Genomic DNA, 12,045 nt, shown 5'->3' on the forward strand with positions numbered 1-12,045 from the left:
ACCTTCCACATGCATCTCTGCCAAACCAACCTCAGAGAAGTCCTGTCACCACCAAAACAATGTCTTAGCTTAAAAGTTTTGTAATAATGTACATCTACGCAAGCCTGAAAAGTAACTGTGTTTTCTGCCAGCTTGCATTGGATTTATGGTATTCAATAGGATTATGAAAGGTTAGCTTCCTCACCCTCCATTTTAGGTTGCTTTAAAAAAAAAAAAAAAAACAACTGCAATAAGCAGCTATGATAATTGTTGCCTTGCAGGAATAGAATATGGAGATACACAAGAAGGACAGAGAAGCTGTGTTTTGGAGTGCATAACACCAGCAGCAAGACCTAGACATGATTACATGGTTTCCTGTTACTGTCTACCCTCATAGCCCATCATTGTGTTCCAAACGCTAAGCTAAGAGCCTCATTTCCTTCTCTCCATTAAGGCCACTTTTCTTATTTTAAGGTTAGCCCCTTTTTTTATCCAGGTAACCGTTGCTTTTTATGCATTCATTAAATCAAGTGTTACTTACTCTACTCTCTAGCTGTCCCTCCTTCTGCTAAAGAAGAAGCAAAAGCAGATAGTCTGATTTGATCATTGTGTAAAGCATTTCATGAAAGATTTAGAGAAAGTCTTAAGTAGCAAGATAGCTACTGTCATCAGCACACTGCTAGGACAGAGTCTTAGGTTCCCTTGTTACAATTGTAACACTCCATGAAACATTACATATTGCATACTTCCATCTTTGTTCTTATTTCTGCATTTAAGATTAAGCCTCTAACAGCTCTCGAAGCTGAAGACGTGTTCTCATTTCTCCCCCATGTGTTCAGTCTCATCATTTACAGAATGCAGATATCTTTCAATTAACAGTCCATTTACTTTGCAATCAAAGTAAAAGGAAACCTAAACATCAAGGCTTTGCATATGTAATACATGCAGTGTCTTGGGCCTAGGTGCCCAGCTTTTTAAACCTTAATTTACGGTGTAGAAACTAACTTCTATCCCAATAGAAGAGCCAAGACTGCGTTGTCTAAAGGAGAGACAAGGCTTTATAGTTGAGTCATCTCTCCCTATACTCACCCCTCTTCACCTTGGTCACATAACGCTCTGGTTAAAAGTAAAATTTGAGTTTGTAGCCAGCTAGGTAGTTTGATGCATTTCGAACTTCCCTTTCACAACCCTGTGCATTCTTGAGGTGCTGAGGGAGGCCCCAAAGTCAACAATCTCAGAGAAGGCTTGGGTGTCCCTCTTTAAGACTAATTTGTGGGGTTTTAGCCAATGTGATACAGTTTATGAGTAAAAAAGCATATAGCTTTCATGCAATATATCACTATGGAAATCAGTGCTTTTAGCAAGATACCATATCTTCCAAGACCCACAGTGGAAGTAAGCTAAGTTTCAATCCGTTTCTGAGTTTATTTTTATTTCTAAAGAAAAGAACATTTGTTATCTCTAAGAGAGAGCATTAGCTAACTTACTGGATAGAGTAAAAAAAAGGCTATTTTCCCTTGCTTTAGTTCAATATTATATCTATTGAGGTAGAACACATATCATCCTAGTCAGAAACAGCAGCTCAGATAATTGTTAGCATCCCACCTACCGGATAATAACATTCCTCAAGGCCTTTTCAGCAGCTTTTTGGTTAGCTAATAGTCAATTATCTCATTAAAAAATACCATAAACAAGTATTGAAGAAAACCTCTTATGTTAACGGACTACAGCCACCTAGAACTAAGCACAGCCTCCTTACTCCAAGCAGCAAAATATCTTCTTTCAGAAAGACAACAATCCCCTTACATCTATCCATTGAGCACCATTTCATTAGCATTGGAGTCACAAAAACCACTGACTTACAGCTTCTATCATAACCAGCCTATCTTATAGTCTTCAGATAACTCAAAACTGAATTACTACCCTTAGAACAGACTAGACATCATTTTTACCTCAGTTTTAAGAAAAGCCAGAACTTAGTGCCTCCCCAACAAAAGGGAGAACAGAGCTTTAGAAGAAAGGACAGAAAAGTCTTTATAACCTACTCAGCCCTCTAGTTTACTCACCAACACAACTACACACCTACAACCCCACCTAAAACCTAGTCTGTAAGCAATTTTAATTGGGAAGTTATCCATATAAAGCGGGAACAGCTGTTAAGAGCTAAGGCACCAATTGGTTTTTTTATACCACACCTACTCACTTACTAGTTAATTAATAAAGTAAGGTGGAGAGACGTAAAAATATGGATGATTCTACTTGGACTAGTTGTGGTTTGCAGTCTAAAACTTAAAGATAACGTTTTATCAGTTATTCTGAGTCATGCAAGGTTATCTTATAACAGGGGTGCAGAAATAGCGTATCTGCTTAAGCATTCTACAGTATTCACACCTTCCTATGCTATCCTGATCCCTTACTGAATTTAAAAAGCAAGTACAATAAATAAGTGTTGCTGTAGCAAACAGTGAGATGGGAAAGATACTGGTAAAAATTCTAGCAGTGGCAAAAGAAAAGAGAAGCTGTTGTCTCTTGAATGTACTTCTTCATTATCTTGGATTTTTCTCTTTAGTTTCCAGTTTGCAATTGCTTAACCTCCTTTGAATCTGTCTTTGCTCTGTGAAAAAATTCAGTCAGCTGGATTGGATAGGCTATGCCGATGAGTGGAGCAATGCTGTGTTTGAGAACTATATTGGTTTGGTTAGTAAGCACTTAGGGATTTCTTTAAAATTCAGTTTTTTGTCTGGCATGTATCTGATGTTAAAATAAGCTGAGAAAAGAGTGCGTTAGGATATTTTTTATTTAATTTAAATATGATCTTTTGAAAAACATAAAAACAACCAAAAAACCTTGGAAAATATTGTAGTATTCCTCGCTGGTTCTGCAGTCTCAGTGCTTACTACAAACTCTGACTCTGGCTGGCTATGACCTCTAGGTCACAGTGTGTTCAGCAGTTTTCACAAAGGGAGAGAGGAGAAAAGGCCAACAAAAGAGTAGAAGGAAGTGATCACCTTTATGCTTTTGTCCTCACTCAGTACGTACTATTTCCAAAACAGTCATAGCACTGTCCATTCAGGTGAGAGATTAGAATAATGTATCTGACCAGTTCCAGACTATCAATTTTTATAGGGCTGATGGAATGGCTGAGATGGAGTAGCATTTCAGTGGAATATGTCGTGACAGTTTACTCTTTCTGCAGTGGGTTAGGCTGCATCATTTTGAAGATGTGTTATTCAGCAAAGATTTTTAACCACTTCTGTCTGGGAGACTGCAAGACTCCACAGACCTGGTGAGTATCATTAGGGAAATAGGTTGGGGACTGTGGATTAGATGTTGTGTATGAAGTGATTCAGCTATTCAGCTTATTAAATGAAGTCTCACTGATGGTTGTTAAATATCTAAAAACACGGAGAACATCTGTTATGAGTGGAATCTGACCTACAACAAAGGCATTTGTAGTTTTAATGAGTAGAAGGGAAATTTAAAATCCTTGCAAGGGGGCAAAGTACACATTGTTGGAGATAATTAACCAGATACAGTGAGGAACTATCTATTTCTTTCATTTTTAGATTAAAAAATGGCATCTTGCTAATGGGTATTTTTTTTCAATTGCTATAGATCATGTTAGGTGATGTTTGCAAGTTCTCTATCTTCTGGTGATTTTTTTTCTGTTACTAATAGCCATTTATCCCTTAATCAAGATGAACTCCTCCCAGTTATAAACATCTATGTAAAAATTGTCTAGTAGAGATAAACAGTGCCAATTGTATACTGGGTCATTATGTACTAATAGCTAAGGTTAAGAAATTAGAAAAAAATATAGCGTTACCAAAAAAGAAATATGGGCACCCAGTTTGATCTAAAAAGGAATTATTTGTTTTTTTGTTTTTAAACTGTGTCTGGAAGGGAGCTCTTGGCTCACTGACTTTAATCTCATCTTGTTACCAGCAACCATGTCCTGTATCCCTTCTAAAAAGTTTAACCTGTGCCTTAGGGACAGGTGGATTTTCATCCTCTATTCCTTAGCATTTTTAAATATAATGACAGATCCTTATCTGTTGTGTAACTTCATATTCCAAATACAGCTTCTGGAGTTGCAATGGTATGTGACATCTGGTAGACATGCTCCTTCACAAAAACCTTTCTTGCAACTGATATATCTTTACTGTATATCACTTTGAAGAAGTATGTGCTATCCTGTCTTTGAGAATAAGCACAGTTCCTTATCAGGCAGCAAGAGGTAAGCAAAATGATATATTCCTTGTATGCATGATGCAGCTTTGCTACTGAATGTGCAATCAATATGAAACTGGGGGGGAAAGGCCCTTGACTGCAGGAAAGTAGAATAGGAAGAAGGTGTCGGGAAATCAGTCTTTGTGGAGAAAGGATAGTGATTATAGTAGAATGTAGATTTTTAATTGAAGAACCAGTCTGATTTAGAAGCATGGAGGTTATCGTGCTTTTATCCAGTCCATGGCAATGTTTAAAACATAAGAGCCTTTGTGATAAAGAAGATAATACGTCTGGGCTAGAATCAAGTTCTTAAAAACAGAACCGAATCTTTCCAGTAGCATGAAAATACAAAGTAGAAAAAGAAAAAAGCCATATTTTCTTTGTTGCCTACATTAAAAAGAACCCTCCTTTATCCTTGCTTATAAAGTGAGATGATAGAGAAATTAAGAAGCCAGCACCTGTCTATAGTCTTCCTACCTATCGTACAATTTCCTAAAATACTAGAGTTCTTCTCTGGAGGCAGTACACTGGAGAGAGTGCTTAAGTAGTTATTCCTGTGGCAGATCTCTGCACTGTACCTGCCTAAATCAGTTCTGACTAGGGTTTCATGAGGTGATGTCTGAACTACTGTAGTGTTACTTCCTATTACTTGTTTGAAAACAACCCTGGAGGTGCTGATGCATGTATTAAGGTATTGCAGCAATATTATCCCTGGAGCAGGACTTTGAACAAGGGCAAGTACTTTGCAGAATTGTATGGGCTGTGGGGATGTGTAAGACAAGATCATTTATGAATCAAATTTCTATTTATGAATCAAATTTCTAACGGTTACTTCCCTCCTGTCCCCCTCCCCGCATTGATATATGCTTCGTGTTTCTGGCTGTTGCTCTGAGACTGTTTAATCAACCTTGTAACATGCCAAATGCAAACAAAATTGAAACCTTGTGAGTAAATACCTTATTATAATTGAATGGTGTTTCCCTAAAGTAATGGCTTACATCATGTTCATTTTGTTCTCCCAGTGAATATTTTAAGTACCACTTCACACTGTGAATACTGCAACAGCACACATAACCATGCAAGTATCAAATACTTCAGAAACACTGGGAAACAGCAAAGGGGACTGAAGCTCCCCACACACAAAATGTGATTATGGAAGTCAACTCCAGATCACAGCAAGACAGAGAAATTTAAGCAGATCACTAGTGCTTTAATTTATAGGTCAGTTTCGGCTCTCAGATAGTGCTGTAAATTTGGAATAACTAGACTACCTCAAAATAGTTGCCTTAGGTTTAAAATAGTGTAGAATAGAATATTTCAGTTGGAAGGAACCTACAGAGATCATAAAATCCAACTGCCTGAGCACTTCAGGGCTAACCAAAACTTAAAACATGTTTTTGAGGGCATTTTCCAAATGCCTTTTGAACACTGACAGGTTTGTGGCAACAACCACCTCTCTGGGAAGCCTGTACCTATGTTTGACCACCCCTATGGTAAAGAAATTTTTCCTAATGTCCAGTCTGAACATCCCCTGGTGCAGTGTTGTGCCATTCCTTCATATTCTATCATTGGTTCCCAGGGAGCAGAGCCTGATCCTTCCTGCTCCATTTCCCCTGCTCAGGATGCTGCAGAGAGCAATGAGGTCACCTCTCAGAATTCTCCTAATTAGACAACCCAAGCATCCTCAGCCTCTCCTCACAGGACATGCCCTCCAACCCTTTTATCAGCTTTGATACCCTCCTCTGGACATGTTCAAGTACCTTAATATCCACTTTATATTACGGAGTCCAGAACTGCCCACAACATTCGAGGTGAGGATGCACCAAAGATCATTCCCCTGTGCTGTTCGTTTAACTCATTGAATCATTTTCCCAGTTATTTATAAAGCTGCATTAGTCTGAGATGCTATGCCAGAGTACCCATGAGTTGTGGTTTAACCCTGGCAGGCAGCTAGATACCGCACAGCTGCTTTCTCACTCTGCCCAGATGGGACAGGGGAGAGAATCAGAAAGGTAAAAGTGTGAGAACTCATGGGTTGAGATAAAGACAGTTTATGAAGCAAAGCAAAAGCAGCGCATGCAAGCAAAGGAAAACAAGGAATTCACTTGCTACTTCCCATCAGCAGGCAGGTGTTCAGATACTTCCAGGAAAGCAGGGCTCATCACATGTGACGGTGTCTCGGGAAGACAAACGCCATCACTCCGAACATCTCCCTTCTCCTTTCCCCTCAGCTTTTATTGCTGAGCAAGGCATCATATGGTATCCCTTCGGCCAGTCTGGGGCAGCTGTCCTGGTTCTGTCCCCTCCCAGCAAATTGTTCACCCCCTGCTCCTCACTGGCAGAGTAGCGTGAGAAGCTGAGAAGTCCTTGGCTTAGTGTAAGCACTGCTCTACAACAACTAAAAACATCGGTATGTTATCACCACTATTCTCATCAAAATCCCAAACATGGCATCGTATGAGCCTTTACAAAGAAAATTAACTCTATCCCAGCCAAAACCGTTGACACCATGAAAGTTGTACATACAAGGTTATAGCAGGTACAGAAAACTTGTTAAAAACAATTAATCCATCCTAGAAATCAGCCCTGTTGCCATGTATTGTTTTCTCACCATTTAGAGTGGTGTCACTTGCTACGGACATCTCACACTTCATTAACTCAGCCTTCAGCAAGCATCCAACCGAGGCACTATTGCAGAATGGTCTTGGTTTGGACTGTATGACATATTACAAGATGATGGAGCTGGCAACCATATATTTATCTGAAAATTAATTTCCAACCTCTTTTATTACATCTGAGTTGATTATTTCTAACAGTCAACCAGTGAGATATTCCTCATACTCTTGCTGCTGCTCTCCTGGACTCTGCTCATCTGCAGGTTGCTAATCTTGTTTGCCTTGAGATTTTTTCTGACGCTTCATCTTACCCAAAACAATTGTGTCCAACTGGCTGCCTTGCTTCCTGTCTGGCCTTAGTGCTTGTTGGGCTGGTAAGGGATGTCTGCTTACCCCTTATCTTCCAAGTTCTTCCTTTGCCCTCACTCCCCTCCCTGATTACAGTTCCTTCTCACAATCATTTCTATCTGGTCAGGCCTTCACTTCCAACAGCCAGCTTGCTTCTCTTCTTCCAGCAGTGCTAGAAATCTGCACTGAGACTGTATCTGTGCTTGAAAGGGAGGGTATCCTTTGAAAACATTAGTTCCTCTGTAAACTGTACAAGAAAAGAAACCCTCAGGTAGCAGAAGACTGGTGTGCATTCTTCCCTGAATAGGACTTTAACACATAATTCTGAAGAGCTGAAGTACACAACAGTTCTTTTCCCCATCCCATGTCCTTTAGGTAACTGAGAGAATGGAAAAGAAATACTAGAAATTCCACTGATGCTGAAAAGGGAGCTCTTCTAATGTGTAAAACTGTTAGAACCAACTTCTCAGCATCCTTTTCAGAACCAGTGATTTAAATGGATTGCCAAGGGAAAAGGATTGGGTTGTTCAGTATAGTCTTGCATTCCCCAGAATATTGATGCTCAATATTAGTACTAAATTTGTGTATGGTTTGTGGCTACTGGAACCAACTAGGGTGCAGAGAACAGGAGAAACAAAACAGCATATTGTGTCCAAATTTCATTTCTTTTCCTTCAAATATGTCAGAAAGGGACCTATTTCTTTTCTACAAGATTTTCTAATATTTGCCTAAAGCACATGATAAAATTCTGAGGGTTTGGTCATAAATTAGGGATCTAATTTGTTATTTAAAATGTTACATGTGGCGCTGCTGCCAACATATGATTCACTCCAAAGAATCTGAGTACCACTTTCATGTGTATTAAAAGGATTGGGTGCTCCCCACGCTTCCAGTCTCTTCATTATACTATGGAGAAAATGAGGTTGGAAAAGATGCATCTGCAGCTTCATCTGCATACTGAATTGAGTAGATTGTGTTGAAGGAGTGTTCGTGCACTGATACAAGTCCCAGAGAGAACAGCCTTTTTCTGATTTAGTAATGGTTTATTTCAGCAAAATTTGAATTTTTAAACCCACTTCAGTTGTGTCTTTATGCAAACTGGGCTGACTCTACATTGCAGCTGGCTAGGAGGATGTGCATGTTATTAATTATTGTGCCTCAGCTGAGACCTAAGATCTTTTTAAACTGTTCTAACACTATTGCAATCTATTATGTGTTTATACCCCTTGTGATGTAAGCTAACCCAAATCAAATCTGTTTAAAATGAATTTCAACAGTCTTCTGCATTAATACAATTCTAAGTTATGCCTGAAATACAAAACTGAGGAGTTACACTCTCTATCCGACCTAGGATAAGGCCTAATCCGACCACCCTTAGAGCAAAACTGCGTAAAGTACATACTTTTTGGATCTCTTATCGTTTTCAACCCCAGAGCATTTCACCAGGTACCACTCTCCACTTGGAGATCCTTCCTAAAATAGCTTGCTGTGCGTTTCCTGATTCCCACACTGTTGCAACCTTCTACCAGTAGATGTCAGCTCAGAACTGGTGAAAGGTTTTTCCATTTGTTTCAAGGTAATTGAAGTTAGTGGTTCATTGGCTTGAGCCTTGTTTTTTTGTATCATGTTGCTTGTTTGACATGCAAAATGTGATGTCCCTATTCAGAAGTTCAACATATGACGAGGTGACATTTGAATACTTTGTGATATTTATAATGAGAGAGAATTCAGACAATGTGACATTGAAAAAAAGAAAACCAGTTTTTCCACACGATAATAAACTGTAAGGAGAAATTTTCAAAATTGTGTTCAAGTTCCAAGTCAGCATACTTCTAGATGCATCTCGTAAGCCAGGGCACAGGAACCACTGTGGTGCAGAAGTGCGGGAGCAATTTGTGGCAGCCTCTTTGATACAAGAAACAGAATTACTGTAGCGTTAGGAGTAGTTTCTGCCCAAGTAAACTAGTCACCAATGTGAGAGAATGTGTAAGGAGGAAATGCTTGTTGAATACAGGTCTATTGGGATTTTTTCTCCTCAGAATTATAAGGCTATTTACAGCTTATATATGTTTCTGGAACATCATCTGAGAGGGAAAAATTTGGCCATCTGTCTTTGGAGTAGTGTGGCGCATGCATCTGTAAGCTGGTACAGGAAGTGTATTTCTCTATAACGTGCAGACAGGTGCCATAGCGCTGTTTCCTCTGTTTGATTTATAGCATTTCCTCTCCCAGGCATGAAGACTTACTCTCGAGCTTTTGGGATGTGTTTTGTGAGCCAGCAGGTACAAGACTGTAAGTCTTCGGTTCAGAAGTTCCTTCTTTAGGGGTAGAGGCACACCACTAGTATGTTCCCACACTCACAGTACTCTGTAGCTGTTTCTCCTGAGGATTGCTGGAGGCATCCCCCAGAGATCCTAGGGCCTCAGCAACTGGAGCTGTACTGGGACTTGGGTTGTGGTACCTTGGGAGACAGCTTGCTGTGCCCTTTGAGTCAGCGATTTCAGTCCATTGTCACATTCAACTAAGGCATTTCCTATTCTGTGTTTTCTAGAGCTTTGTCTATTCAAATCTGCATTTATAAGTGGATTGATTGTTCCTGCTTGCTGGCAAGTTTCTTGTGCTGTGGAGCAGACATTTGGTGATATCTCTGGCATTCAGAAGGGATTTTTCTTGCAATGTAGCAGGTATCGAACAGGGAGATGTGAATACAAACTCAATGGATGTGTTGGATGCTGCGGTCAGTGTATGCATTTTCATGGAGGGACTGGGGCTTCAGGATGGGTTGAGGCCATGTTGTACACATCTGGGAGAACCAGCAGTGGGGTATCCAGGAGTCCGAGTATGAAGCAAATAGGGAGTTTTCTCCTGTCAAGATCCTGAGTGCACCAATGCGCTTGGAAGCCCCTTCTCTCCTGGGATGGGGTTGGCTGTCTGTGTTCAAGGCCAGCTCTGACAAAGTGCAGCTCTGTAGCCTTGAACGAGACTGCTGTGAGAAGAGCAGTGGGAGAAAGGGCTGTGAGGAGCCTCCTTGGGACTTTCCCCCTTTTGGGTCAGGAGGTACATGTAAACTTAAGCTTTGAGCTATTTCTGCCTATGTCTGGCAATATCCCTGCTAATCCTGACCCCCAGATGGCTTCCTGGCTTAGCCCTGGGCCTGCCTTGTTGCCATGAACTTGTCTGATGGTCACTGGCCACCGTCACCACTGGCTCTATGCACACATTCACTGTGGAGCAAAGAGTTCCTGATGCTAACCCACTGCTACCTACAGGTAGCTAGCACAGGCAGGCTTGTGTGTATTACAAATTATAATTTATAAATAGAAGTATAAATTAAAATAACTTTTGTGTTGGTGGTTCAATTTTCTGTATTCATAGCACTCTGTAAGGTGACTAATGTTTTATCTTCTCAAAATTCCTGAAGAAATGATGGATAATTTCCTGAGATTAGGCCTGAACTGTTAAGTATCCTATAGATGGCATCTGCAGATGCTTTCTTTTTAGAGGACCTAGTGGGAGCCAAGTCTATCAGTTCCATATTTCCTTATTTGTGTAAACTGTGGCCTAGCTCAATGTACAATTGTGAATTACAATATCATACATTGAGGAAAGTTACGTAGCACTATGTTTTTAGGAGATCAAGTGCCAGTTTCCTGAAAAATGGGCACTTTTAAAGAATTCAGTTTGAATACCGGCATGGTAAGGATCACCAGTTAGACTGGGGCTTGACAAAATGCTGCACCTGTAGGCAGGGATATTTTCATACAGGATATTGCAAGGAGTCATTTTTTTTTATAGAGCAGAGATGAGCAACCAAAATGCCTTCATTACTGGGATCGGTATGAGAAGTAAGAGATGCCTGATGTTACTACAGTATGCATAGTGAGAATTTCTGAGGGAGGCTGTCATGGTTTTAACAACTTTAATCAGTTTGTAATTAGATGTTACTATACGGACATCAGTTAATTTGTCACAGCCTTTATGGGATAATAGGTTTAGTGAGATTTTTATATCTTTCAAGCTTAATATGGCTTTAGGTTTGGTATGACTGTGACATTTAACAAGTTTAATAAAGCTTAGTGATCTGTTCACTGGCTCTTTGCATGTGTGGAACCCATGTAGCAATGTATTTTAAAAACAAACCAAATTGTTAACTAACCAATTAGGGCCAAACCCCTTTGAGGTCACTAGCTGCATGTTCGTATACAGATAACTCATATGCAGTGAATTAAAACAATCTGTATGTTTATGTGCTCAAACTACCTAACTTTATTATAATGCTTGGATGAAGGGGCTTGGAGCCAAGTGTCTGGTTGCTGGTGCTGATGCTGAAGCTAGAGGAGAAGCTGGCTCTCAAACTGCAAATGCAAGCCCTTGGCTCTGGGCTGCACAGTGATCTCATGAGGATGAGCCCTTGTTCCCAGGCCTCCATCCTGCAAAGTCTCTGCCCTGCATTTTCGGCCTGTGTCGCATTGTATTCTGCTACATATATTCCATATACTATATTCCACTTCGGTGTAAAACTCATGCAAGGCCTGCTTCTCGTTCCTCTTCCCTCTGTTCTGTGTGTTCCAACAGCAGCTCTTGCTAGCAGTATCTTCAGGCATGTTATGTTAACAGCAGTTTAATAGTGTTAGAATTTAGCCTGGGAGAGCCTGTTACTAGTGCTTGTTCATAGAATCTAATTATGGTTCTAACTATGCTTCTGTTAGAGAAAGCCTGGACAATGTAATCTTTTCTAAAATACCATAATGGAAAAAAGAACGAATATTTGAGGCCATAGGGAATATTCCACATCCCTCTGCCAAGGAGCCTGTGAAGTGAGCAGTGTATCAGCAAATGGAGAGGCTTAGTAAGTGACCGGTACACTTCTCTT

General features: G+C 40.1%; 1 protein-coding gene and 1 long non-coding RNA gene across 8 annotated transcripts in view; one reads left to right on the forward strand and one right to left on the reverse strand.

Moving 5' to 3' along the window:
- Positions 1-6,568, reverse strand: part of BRDT (bromodomain testis associated) — a 28,122-nt gene extending 21,554 nt beyond the window's left edge. The window contains exons 1-2 of one of the 7 annotated variants that reach the window (XM_021404085.1): positions 2,046-2,745; positions 1,589-1,611 (exon numbers count right to left, since the gene is read on the reverse strand). The gene's annotated coding sequence lies outside the window, so the exon portion shown is untranslated. The other 6 variants (XM_021404081.1, XM_021404082.1, XM_021404084.1 and 3 more) reach the window with 6 other exon arrangements.
- The window catches only part of LOC110402244, a 99,287-nt gene that overhangs the window by 85,429 nt on the left and 1,813 nt on the right, over positions 1-12,045 (forward strand). The window lies entirely within an intron of this gene.

Source organism: Numida meleagris, chromosome 7, assembly GCF_002078875.1.
Source record: "Numida meleagris isolate 19003 breed g44 Domestic line chromosome 7, NumMel1.0, whole genome shotgun sequence".
NCBI lineage: Eukaryota > Metazoa > Chordata > Aves > Galliformes > Numididae > Numida > Numida meleagris.